General features: G+C 34.6%; 1 protein-coding gene across 1 annotated transcript in view; it reads right to left on the bottom strand.

The window, feature by feature from the left end:
* nphp4 (nephronophthisis 4) overlaps positions 1–13,300 on the bottom strand; it is a 239,143-nt gene that overhangs the window by 108,015 nt on the left and 117,828 nt on the right. The window lies entirely within an intron of this gene.

Here is a 13,300-nt window from a genome sequence, read left to right as displayed (position 1 = left end):
TCTGATGTTTCAAGTCTATACACTGTATATATATGGGCAATTCTACAAAATGTATGTATGTAAATTGTATAATATGCAAGGTACACAGTTCTAGTCATTGTGCAGTTAATTTTCAGTTGTATTTTCAGAAAGTTTTGGAATATTTGTCCTCTCCCCAAATTTGTCACTACCAAAACACAGTAATAATAATTTAATTAAATAGGTTATATTGACCTATTGAGATTTTGTTTACATCCACAGTGTAAATATTTTTTTTTGCTATTTTATTAAAACATTTTTCAGAAGTAAATCAATAACAATTACATTTTTTAAAGGTCCCATATTGTCAAAATCGAAATTTCCTGGCTTTCTTCATGATAACTGAGATCTAGAGGTTATGTAATACCATATGAGTTTCAAAACAGTTAATCCACAGCAAACTGCACAGAGCCTCCTTAAAGTAGCTGTTCATTTTCACGAGCCGCTGTGACTTCCGTAAAAATGTGACGTCCGATCTACTCAGTCACCGCCTTCAGTCACCACCCCAAGCACCAACTACCGTCCCACCCTCCTTTTGTAAAACCCGACAACATTGCGTCCATGCTATTGTTGAGCAACAACACGAAAACAAGTCGAGAAAACGCTGTTCAGTCGATAGATGTCAGGAAACTACATCATTGCACAGGCTTCCGAACAACGTTAATATAAGAGACCAGTGGCACGTCAACTTCAGCCTCTTTCACACATTCATTCTGGAAAATACACGGATAATGTGTCCAATGATTTGTTCCGGAATTGTTTGGTTTGGTTCATTCACAAAGTGATTTTCCGGAATCTGTGCGTGCTTTACACACAACCCGTAAAGACATGTGACATTTGGATGTGAGATGTAATGTGACGCATACATTTCACTAAACTGAAACTAACCTGATGAACGATCTGTGCTTCAGCGCTGATAGTGAGGAGCTCCTGATCGCTGCTTCATTCCACTTTGCACATGTTTTTCCGTTGTGAAGAGTCGCAGGGTAACGTGCATCATCACTACAACACTGCCTTTATGGCATTTGGTTCTGGATTATGTTCACACAGAATCAGCGCGCATTGTGAAAGGGGCTTTACTAAAGCAACAGTTACGTAGCTTACTGCATTCGGTGTTTGAAAAAGAAAAAACATTAATGATCATTCTGAAATATCCTGTTGAGTATCATCAAGCCACAGCAGGCTAGGCTCTGGGCTAGGCTATAGCATACATGACCATAGTTACTTGAGGTTGGCCTGGCTGTGCGTCACTCAGAAAACAACAGGCCAATCAGAAGAGAGGCTCATGAATATTAATTAGATGGGCAAAATCGACCTGTTTTTGACAGAGCTCATAAAAAAGGAGCTGTAAAAATTTATTGAGATAGATTTTGGCACTTATACCGCAAATATATATTCTTAAGGACATCAACAACTAAAATAAACCTCCAGAAATGTGTACAATATGGGACCTTTAACAATATTTCAAGTGTAATTTATGAGATTTGTTGTATTTTGAATCAATTTTTTCTTTGTAAAAGACAAAAAGTTACTAATACCGATTTCAAACTTAAGGATTCATTAGTTTGAATATACATTGAACCAAAAACTATCGTAACATCTTAGTTGATAATTCAGTATACCTTATTTTTGACAAAACATCTCATGTTTAGGTAGTGACTGCACATTTTCGGTAGTGACAGTCATGCTTTAGTAGTGCCCACATTACATTGCATACTAAAACAAGCATACTAAAATACAAAAAAATGTGCATAACTATATTAAAATGTTGTTTAGTTCCACCAAATAAAGGATTATGTGTTTCCTTTTGTCACTACTGAAACAATAACGACTTGTTTCAGTCGTGACTGTTTCCGTAGAACACCCAAAAAAAAACAAAGATGTCACTACCGAAACTTCATCAAATGTTTCGGTAGTGACAATTTTAGATACTTTTGAACCTAGCTCAGAGATGCTAATCAGCACATGGCTAGCTAGCACATATAAATACTAAGTGATATGAAATAACTCACAAAAAAGTGTGTTTAATTACCAAAAAAAAAGTGTTTGGTAGTGACGTTCCTTAAAGTTACACACAGATTTTTCAGACTTTTGAACACATTAACCTCAAAATTATGGAACCCATCTACTCACACCTTGTAGTTATAAAAGAGAGGGACACAGGAATGTTTCCTGATCATAAATATAGAGGTGTAGTCAAAATCAGTCCCAGCCAATGGATTAAAACATACACTGTTTTAGTAGTGACATCAAAAAATTATGAAAATTAAGTTTCATAATTAATAATTTTTTGAACTTCACTTTTTAAAAGAATCAAAAAGATACTTTTAAAAACAACAATGGGAAAAAAAATCAATATCATTTTCATAAGCTGAAATTTAGGAGTGTTCGGGACAGCCACCTCCCAATTGAAAGTACCCAATAAATGATTTTTTCATATGCGTTCAAGCCCAAAATTATTCATACCCCTGGCAAATTCTGACTTAAAGTTACTTTTATTCAACCAACAAGTTTTTTTTTTTTGACCGGAAATGACACAGGCTTCTCCCAAAAGATAATAAGACGCAGAGGCATGATTGTGGGGAAAAAAAAAAAATGTCCAAAATTATTCATACCCTTTGCAAACTGTCACAGTGTGGATGTGGTCGGAAGCCAAAAGTGATACCTGTGCTGGCCAGGAGGATAGTGAGAGAGAATTCAAGGATCACCACCAAGGCCATCCTGATGAATCTGGGCTCTGTTGGTGGCAACATCTCAATGCAGACAGTCCAAGGGACACTGCACACCGCTGGGTTCCAAGGATGCAGACACCACCTCTCCAGATAGGGCACACAAAAATCCGCTTGGCCTTTGCAAATGCTCATCTGGACAAAGAAGAAGACTCCTGGTCTTCTGTTTTATGGTCAGATGAAACAAAAAATGAATTGTTTAGCCACAATGATGTAGCCTTCATTTGGCGTAAAAAAGAGGAGCATTCAACTCTAAGAACACCATCCCCACTGTCAAACATGGTGGTGGGAACCTAATGTTTTGGGGGTGTTTTTCAGCTGGTGGACCGGGGAACCTAATCACAGTAAACGGCACCATGAACAAGGAGCAATACATCAAAATTCTCAACAACAACAACATCAGGCAGTCTGCAGAGAAACTTGGTCTTGGGCACCAGCGGACATTTCAGCACGACAACGACCCAAAACACACAGCAAAAGAGGTGAAGAAATGGTGAGCAGACAAGTGCAGTGTCCCAGCCAGAGTCCTGACTTAAATCCAATTGAGAATCTGTGAAGGGAGCTAAAGATCAGGGTGATGGCAAGGAGACCCTCCAACCTGAAAGAGTTGGAGCTCATCGCTAAAGATGAATTGGCAAAAATACCAGTGGAAACATGCAAAAAGCTTGTCAGCAATTATAGGAAGCGTTTGATTGCTGTAATAGCCAATAAAGGCTTTTCTCTTGATTATTGAGAAGGGTATAAATAACTTTGGACATGCCACTTTTTGTTCAAATGTAAATAAAAGATGAGTAAATTTTTTTTCTACAATGATGCCTCTTGTACATCGTCTTATTATCTCTTGGGAGAAGCCTGTGTCATTTCCGGTCACAAAAAAACTTGCTGGTTGAATAAAAGTAACTTTAAGTCAGAATTTGCCAGGGGTATGAATAATTTTGGACTTGACTGTATATTAAGCTTACTGCTCTTTTAAATATTATTATGGTTTTCAACAGATAATAGAAGATCTTAGTAAACATCTAAGATTTAAATACTTAAATGTTTTTTTTAAATGAGTTTCTGGTTGTGGGACAGCAGTTTGCACCAATTCTGTAGAATGGCCCTTTTTTTTTAAACAAAGAAACATACTAACAATTAGACAGTGATTTCTTATTTGGAAAATGTGCTGCTGGAAGCACTTTCCAGAATGTAACATCAACAGCTATAATCACACAGATAAGAAATATGTCAACCTTTTATCTCACACATGTACACATGTAAACACATCTACACAAACAAACCAGATAGAGCGAAATAAAATAAAGATGACTGATAAAATGAGAATAAGAGAGAAAAAAGAGAGAACTGAGCCCTCTCTCGGCTTAGCTACGATCCCTTGGGATCAGGCATTAAAGCCAATCAATAAATGAGCTGGTCAGGCTCAGCTCACCGTAATTAATCATGATAGAAAAAGAGCGGGGGAGAGGAGGAATTATTCAGCCCCCCTTTCTCTTACTCCCACCTCCCTCTGAGGTTTGATGTATCTGGCCAGTGATATATAGGCTGTATGGTAAATACTCTCCAGTTCAGCAAAGAGCGTTAATACAAGAGCTTTATCTCTCTCACAGAGATATATTTCACACTTCACAGGATGTGAGAGAGAGACGTTGAGTGTGTGTGTGTGTGTGTGTGTGTGTGTGTGTGTGTGTGAGAGAGAGAGAGAGAGATTTACAATCACCTTTAGCGATAGGGACAACAGTACCTCAGTCTTTCAGACCCACTATGGCACTATCAGCCTTGAGTACAAATGTCACAAATGAACTCAATTATGATCTTTCAAAAGAAACCTTGTTCTCACAGAAAATCATTTCCTTTCCTACCAACAGACAAGTGCACATCATCACAGTCCAGACAAAACTAAAACACAAAGAAAATATAACAATATAACAATTTGAAACATATTTGATTAAAATATTCCATGTATACAATAAATATATATATAAATACTATATTTTATTATTACTAATGTGTTTTATTGTTTAAAAATAACAACAGAAACATTTTAAATACTTAATTTTCAGATTAATTAATAGTATTAATTATACCATTATTAATAATAACAACACTTAAAAGAATAGTTCATCCAAAAATAAAAACTCTGTCATTAATTACTTTAAATCCTCATTTTGTTCCAAACCTCAAGACCTTTGTTCATCCTTGAAACACAAGGTTTTAAGATTTTTTTTTTTAATAAAATCATTAAAATAGTTCATGTGACATCAGTGCTTAACCTAATCATACAGTATAAACAAAATTTGTATCATGTATACTACTTTAAATAAACCGTCAGATGTTTTTGCTTCCACTAATGCTCAAGATGCTCATTCTTAAATCATGCTGAAGAACATGATCATCAACAACCTTGTGGAGCTGATGCAGCTCAAGTGCTGCCATTAAAGCAAAATGAACTCATATGCACTCTTCCATTACTGACACCTGGAGAGGTACATAGCATATGCTGGGATATTAACTGGTAACCATATTTCTAAATAAAGCAGCAGCTCTGAGAAACACTCTCTTTGTAATAGCGTTCTATTCATAAAGGTGCAGACTCGGCATATAGCCAATTTTCCACTAAGGAGAGACGATTCCGACAAATCCTTACATAATCCTTAGAACAGTTCAGATATTTAAACTGAAGTTCCCCAGCTTTTGTTCAACCCAACATGGTCGGAAGATGGAAATAATCGCTGCTACATAATTTACCCTGAATCCTTCTTGTCAGCTCCCAAGCTCCCCTCTCACTGGAGTCAACACAATTTCATTCTGGAGCGTTTCCCGCTCTGAAAGAGCTTTTGAGGAGATTGATGCTGAATCTCTCTCTGGAGATGACTCTGATTAGAATTATGTCTTTTATATAACACATTAATTGCTATCTTTCGTGCCTATTGACTGGAAAACAAGAAATGGCATGGATATACAGACACAACATCAAGGCTCAGAGAAGCCCAGATTAATTCATCGTTGTGATTAAATGGAAGTAGCTACAGATTCGGGGTGGGCGATATACCTCAACATTTGACGGTACAATTAGTTTTGGACTATCATCTTTACTGTAGTTACACACTCATTTGAAGTTGCTCTGCTATATCACGAAAACGTATAGTTTGCTTGTGTTTTTAAGCATTGCAGTTTAAAAACTAGTGATTTTAAGCCGTTGAAACTCAATCTGCAGTGAAAGATAACCCATTTTGATATATGCGTGCGCCTCTCTGACGTCAAGATGGTGCTCATTGAGCATTGAACTAAGGATTTTTTCTCTGCTTTATAGGTCTTGAACGTTTAAATACACACTTGTATTTGTCAAAATACCCGTCTTTGCAAGTATCCTCGGAAACACAGTAATTTAGGTCTTAAGTGAAAGCAAAAAACTGAAAAAGAAAACGGGTAACGGTATATTGGCTCTGGGCAGTTCTTAAAGTGACAGCAGTCTAATATTCCTGCTGTCTATCATTCATGTTGATCAAACAATAAAACAGGGACAATCTCTCACTGGTTTTGTAACTTTAATAAGAAGAAATATATATTTAATTCACACAGTCAAGAATATGCAGTGTTTTTTATATATTTGGTTACTTAAAGTCTGCCAATGAATAAAAAATAAAAAATTTCTCTCACAATTCTTGCAATTGCTAGTTTATATCACGCAACTCTGACTTTTCTTGCAAATGCGAGTTTAGATGTCACAATTCTGAGAAAAATGCCAGAACTACAAGTTTGTATTTTGCAAGAAAAAAAAGTTTTGAATTGTGAGAAAAAAATGTTGCAATTACTTTTTTTTTATTCAGTGGCGGAAATGGACTTCCATATTTTTGTGATATTGACACTGGTGCCAAAAGTTATGAAATTTATATGGTCTCAAACATTTTGATATCATAAAGACCTCTACTTATTTAAAAAAAATAACTTTATCATGATATATATATCATTATAGTCAAATAAAATTACTCATATCATGATATCAGATTTTGGTCATAACGCCCACCCCCACTACAGACGTACAACTACATATTATGGGTAAACAGGCAAACATGTTCTATGCATTGGTTGTTGCACTCGAAAGTGGATACAGAGGAACATGAGCTTGCAGACGCAGACTAAATGATTTTTCAGCTCCAGTTGTTTAAACACACATGTAAAATAAAATAAATAAATAAAACATACTTGGATAACTTGTTCACAGTAAGATCTATAACATTCATTTAGAAAACTAAATTTTAGTTTTACACTGCCTTTAAAACTATAGTGGAATGCAGTGTAGAGTTATTCAGAGCAAAAAAAGACAGAAATGATATATGAATGTGGCCTGAATGCTTATAAATGGTATTTTGAAATGTAGTTTTTAAAACATCACTCTAAATCATTGTGAAGCAAAATGTCAAGAGGTTTTCAAACTATCTGCGTATAACTTATGTTTGAGACCCGCAAGATGGAAAATCAAGAATTAATTCCAGTAAATCAAACCAATATCAGATATAAACTGAAGCGGTGACTTTGAAAGCATGGTGATGAAACTCCCATAACTCCAGTTGTAAAATGAATCTGAGGTATTGCGTATGATTTCACCACTGCTCAGAACAAACCCTATGGACATACGCCGTCATAAGCAACTCTTTAAAATGGCAGAAAACTCAAATGTGCCTAGACAGTAACAATGCAACGGCATGGCACCCAAGTCAGCAATGATCATAAAACACACACCATAACATCTTTTACCCTCAGCTTCCACACAATAAATCAAAGCAGGGCGGAATCACTGCCAGCTCTGGGAACACATTGATAACTGCTGGTTTTGGTAACAAGCTGAGCTATTAAAGTGGCTGGTGGTGTGGAAGCTGGAGCGAGGCTTTGGGCAGGGGTGCAAGGCTGCCGTGAGCTGCAGCCCAGTGTGAAGAACTGTCAGCGGGTGTGCACTATGCTACATTGGGGCTGCCAGCAGGACTGATGGGAAGGGGATGAGCAGGCGGAATAGTAATGAAGTATCCATCCCTAAGTCCAGTCATGTAGCAAACTTCAGTCAGAACTGTATTGCAAACACACCAGAATCTGCTTTAATGCAGCGAAATAAAACACCCAAGCAAGATTCTACTGTAAATGTTGTAAAGATCTAAACCTCATCAACTTTGGAAATTACAGAACACTGTATTTCAGAATACAAGCTTTTGGGTTCAAGTAAGAGTAGCATTTTGAGTCCTTTTAAGTTTCTTATGCTTATTAAGACTGCATTTATTTGACCAGAAAAGCCAGAAAAAAACATTAATATTATGAAATATTATTTAAATGTAAAATAACTGCTTTCTATTTTAAAATGTAATTTATTCCTGTGACACAAAGCTGAATTATCAGCAGCATTACTCCTCAGTGTCACATGATCCTTAAGAAATCATATAATATGCTGATTTATTATTAATCTTGAAAACAGCTGTGCTGCTTAATATTTTGTTGAAACCCACAATATTTTTTTTCAGGATTCCCTAACAAATAAAAAGTAAAAAGAGCTGAAATAGAAATCTTTTGTAACAATATAAACTACCATTTAAAAGTTTGTGGTCAGAAAATTTTTATTCTTCCTTTGTTTCAAAGGAAATTAATACTTTTATTCAGCAAGGATGTGTTAAACTGATAAAAAAAGTGATAGCAAAGACTTATATGTTAGAAAAGATATTCTATTTTGAATACATGCTGTTCTTTTAAACGTTTTATTCTTTAAAGAATCCTAAAACAAGGATCACAGGTTTCAAAAACATATTAAGCAGCACAACTGTTTCCAACACTGATAATAAATCAGCATATTACAATGATTTATTAAGGATCATGTGACACTGAAGACTGGAGGAATCATCACAGGAATAAATTATATTTTAAAATATATTAAAATAGAAAACCATTATTTTGAACTGTAATAATATTTCACATTATTACTGTTTTTTCTGTATTTCTGATCAAATAAATATAGCCTTGAATAGCATAAGAGAATCCTTTAAAAAAATTGAAAAATCTTACTGATCCCAAACTTTTGAATGACGATGTATTTATTAAAACTTATAAAATAAATCAAAATTGAAAAAAAGGAATCTATATATCTTTATTTCTATATATATATATTAGTAAGATTTTAATGTTTTTTTAAGTATCTTATGCTCATCAAAGTTCCATTTATTTGATAAAAAAACAGAAAAAAAGTAATATTATTAAATATTATTGCCATTTTTTAACAATAAGAGTTTTTATTTTAACATACTTTAAAATAGAATTTATTTCTGTGATGCAAAGATGAATTTTCATCAGCCGTTACTCCAGTCTTCAGTGTCACATGATCCTTCAGAAATCATTCTAATATACTGTTTTATTACTTTTATTATCAATGTTGGAAACAGTTATGCTGCTTAATATTTTTTTGCAACCTGTGATATTTTTTTCAGGATTCTTTGATGAATAAAAAGTTAAAAAACATAATTTATTCAAAATAGAAATCTTTTCTAACAATATATGTCTTTACTATTACTTTTTTTTAAATCAGTTATCAGTTAGTTTTATCACATCCTTGCTGAATAAAAGTATTAATTTCTTTCAAAGAGAGAAAGAACAAATTTACTGACCCCAAACTTTGAACAAAGTGTTTATTGTAACAAAAGTTTTCTATTTTAAATAAATGCTGTTCTTTTTAACATTTTATTTATCAAAGAATCCTAAAAAAAAGTATCACAGGTTCCAAAAAAAATATTAAGCAGCACAACTGTTTCCAACACTGATAATAAATCAGCATATTGGAATGATTTCTGAAGAATCATGTGACGCTGAAGACTGGAGTAATGAAGCTAAAAAATTCAGCTTTGCATCACATGAATAAATTCTATTTTAAAGTATGATGAAATAGAAAACCACTTTTTTAAATTGCAATAATATTTCACAATATTACTGTTTTTCCCCTGTATTTTTAATCAAACAAATGCAGCCTTGATGAGCAGGAAAGCAACATATATTATGATTTATTATAATATATCTATATAAAATTATTTATATAAATATATGAATTCTATATTATAATCGATTTAAATATGAATCAGCTTACAAAAATAAAACAATGACGGGAAAAAAATTACATACAGACATATTAATAATTTAATAAAGTAACCATATAATAATTTATGAAAGACCCCAATGGAACATAGAACAAGCAACCTTTGTAGTGATATAAGTTATGCATGTTACAACACTGCACCTCTTCATATGGCTTGCATTCATGTCTGATAATCTTTGTAAGACACATATGAAGCCTTTGCCATGTCATTTTAAACAATGTAGCAGACAGCATCTGAAAGACAGAGCAAGGCATCAAAGAGAAATCGAATCAAAGCAGCCGCAGATGAGATTCACTGTAGCACATAACTAACAGGAATTCCACATCAAAGTCTCAACATTGTGGCTCTGTCTGAAGAACATAAATGTTAAACTGAATTTAAAGAGCAAACAAGCCAAACTTTGCCACGTGAGAATACAATTACAAGAAACAGGAAATTGCCAGAGGCAGATATTAAGCTCTTGGTGTTTATAAGCGGAAGGAAGAATTAGAACATCGACAAAAGAGAAAATTAAGACCGAATTAGAATTAGAAACTGATTAAATGTCTGAGTCCTACAAAAAAAGTGTATAAATGCATGAACCAATCAAGGTGAGAGATCTAACGTCTTTTACAGATGGCTGCCGGCGATCTGACAGCTGAATATCCATAATTCATAGAAACAGGACATCAGAGAAGCAAAGAAAGAATTTCAAAAGCCAAAACTAATAATCCATTTGAGAGCCACAGAGCCTGGAGTGCTGAGAAGACACCAGAACGATTATGTCAAGGCATATTGAATTACAAAAAGCAAAACAACTACACACACAATTAGGTCTGACAGATCATTCGGTCCTCCTTATTTTGCCCCCTAGTTTATCTTTCAGAAATAACACTGATTTCGAAAGTCGATACGAAGATACAGTGAAACCGTTGTAGTCAGGAAACTCCGTTTCCACCTCGACGGCAGACACAGCAGCATGCTGATGAATGAAATTGTGTTCTCAGACATTTGGCTGGCGTATTCCTCAGGGACGGCTCAGCCATGTGGCGGGTGGCAGGGACAAGGCGATGCATTGTTGGCTCTCGCCGCCGTCATGGCGAGAGGCTGATGCCAGGCCTTTCCTGCACATGCTGTGTTGAGTCTTTAGCTCAGCACACTCTCGGATCACTAACGCAGAACTGTCTCGCGTCTTTGTTTAAAATCTCTCAGAAGGAGCAGGGATGAATGTGTCATATGGTCTTACCAGGGGGCCGTGTCAGAAACTTCGTTTTAAATAATGAAAAGGGAACAACTGAACACCAAAGACAATGGCAAGATTTGATGATAATAAGGATTAAAAGGAGACACTGTTACACCATGTTATCCGCCGGTCGGTTGGTTTTTGATTACACTGCAGCTAATCTGAGCTGTCCACTTTTTAAGTAGTGACAGATTTTTTTATTAAAATTGTTAAGCTTGTGCAGAAATGTCACTCAGTGACTCTTTGGGACTCTTCTGTCTGGTGTTCTGTACAGTATGTGCCTTGCACATCTGCTAACAATTGTCAAATGTGTCTCTTTACATTTGCGTCATCAAAAATAGCTAAAATCAAATCAGTAGACTTTTTCTGCTTATTTATTAGATATTTCTTAGATATTCCTGCTTCATTTACTGCAGCATGACATAAAAATGAGTATCAATTTCAGGAGTGACTCCTGTATTCATTACATACGAAAAGGTAATTTACAGGAGCCACTTTTGAATTTAACTGTAGTTGCAACTTCCAAACTTTGGTGGAAGTAGCCTTCAGTAGTTTTCAGACTTGATTTGATTGCTTTCTTCGAGTTAGTATAGTAAGTTTTTGAGTTAGCATACACTACCAGTCAAACGTTTTTGAACAGTAAGAGTTTAAATGTTTTAAGAATTTTCTTCTGCTCATCAAGCCTGCATTTATTTGACCTAAAGTACAGCAAATATTGCTGTAATATTGTGAAATATTTGTACATGTATATACATATATATACATATATACACACACACACACACACACACACACACACTTTTATTTAGCCAGGATACTTTAAATTGATCAAAAGTGATGATAAAGACATTTATAATTAGGGCTGGGCCGATAAACGATATAATATCGAATCGCGATAAAATTTATGTTAATAACGATGATAAGCTATAGACATTTTTTGCTCGATATGGATTAATCTAAGAGCCAATCATACAGCAGAAATATGCGACAGCGGCCAATCAGCGTGCAGCGTGCGTGTGCACGTCAAAGTACAAAGTTCATTTTCTACAGCACTTTGCGAAGCAAACTTACACCAGGACGACAAAAAAAAAGAGAGTGGAAGCAGCGACGAAAGAGAAACTAACCTCGAGTTATTATCCAAAGATGTTGAAGTTGTCGACAAAAAAGGTAGCACGAATTACGTAAATGGTTTGGCTATCTGAAAAGTGACTCTCAGCTCAGCTGAGAGTTTGGCGCGATTGTTAAAACTGAAACCGAAAGCAAAAAACGCACGCGCATTCAAAAGCAATTTAGATCCCCCTTGTTTAGAGAGTGACTCCGCAATGCGCGCAAATTAGGCTACATGACATATCTAGGCTGTTATCTGCATGTAGACTATAATAGGTTGTGTATGTCTGTAGCTCTGTATCATGCTTGAAATATTCCGTCTCTATTTGCACTTTGAATAATGAGAGAGTAGCCTACTTTGATTCTGGCTGAATTGTCTGCACTTAATACGATTAAGAAAGAGCTGTGTCGTAATTTTTTGATATTTATACCGTAGATTGTTTCAAAATGCAGTGGTTGCCTCTAATTTAAATAGCTCAACCTATAATAGAGAAAATAAACAATTGTGTTAATAATAATAAATAAATATGTTACAAATAATGTTTTTACAATAATTTTATGTTCACATTTTGTACATTTACTCTCATTTACCATACTCTGTCACAATTTTAACAACTTTTTTCATTTATTTTAGTAAGTTATTTTATTTTTTAAGGCCAAATCTGTAATCTGATTTTTGTAAATAAACTATACTGTAACATTTAATTTAATGAATCCTTTAATTTTTGTGGCTTTAGTCATTATTGGGATACTATTTTAAAGCTGACAACATCAACAGCTTATATCGAAATATATATCGTCATCGTTCAATATGGGAAAAAAATTATCGAGATTAGCTTTTTGCCATATCGCCCAGCCCTATTTATAATGTTACAAAATATTTCTATTTCAGATAAATGCTGCTCTTCTGAATGTTCTATTCATCAAAGAAACCTGAATAAATTCTACTCAGATGTTTTAAACATTATAATAATTGTTTTTTGAGCAGCAAATCAGAATATTAGAATGATTTCTGAAGGATTGTGTGACTGGAATAATGAGGCTAAAATTTAGCTTTGAAATCAGAGGAATAAATTACATTTTAAAATATATTCAAATAGAAA

This window comes from Garra rufa, chromosome 15, assembly GCF_049309525.1.
Source record: "Garra rufa chromosome 15, GarRuf1.0, whole genome shotgun sequence".
NCBI lineage: Eukaryota > Metazoa > Chordata > Actinopteri > Cypriniformes > Cyprinidae > Garra > Garra rufa.
This window is presented reverse-complemented; position numbering and strand designations above follow the sequence as displayed.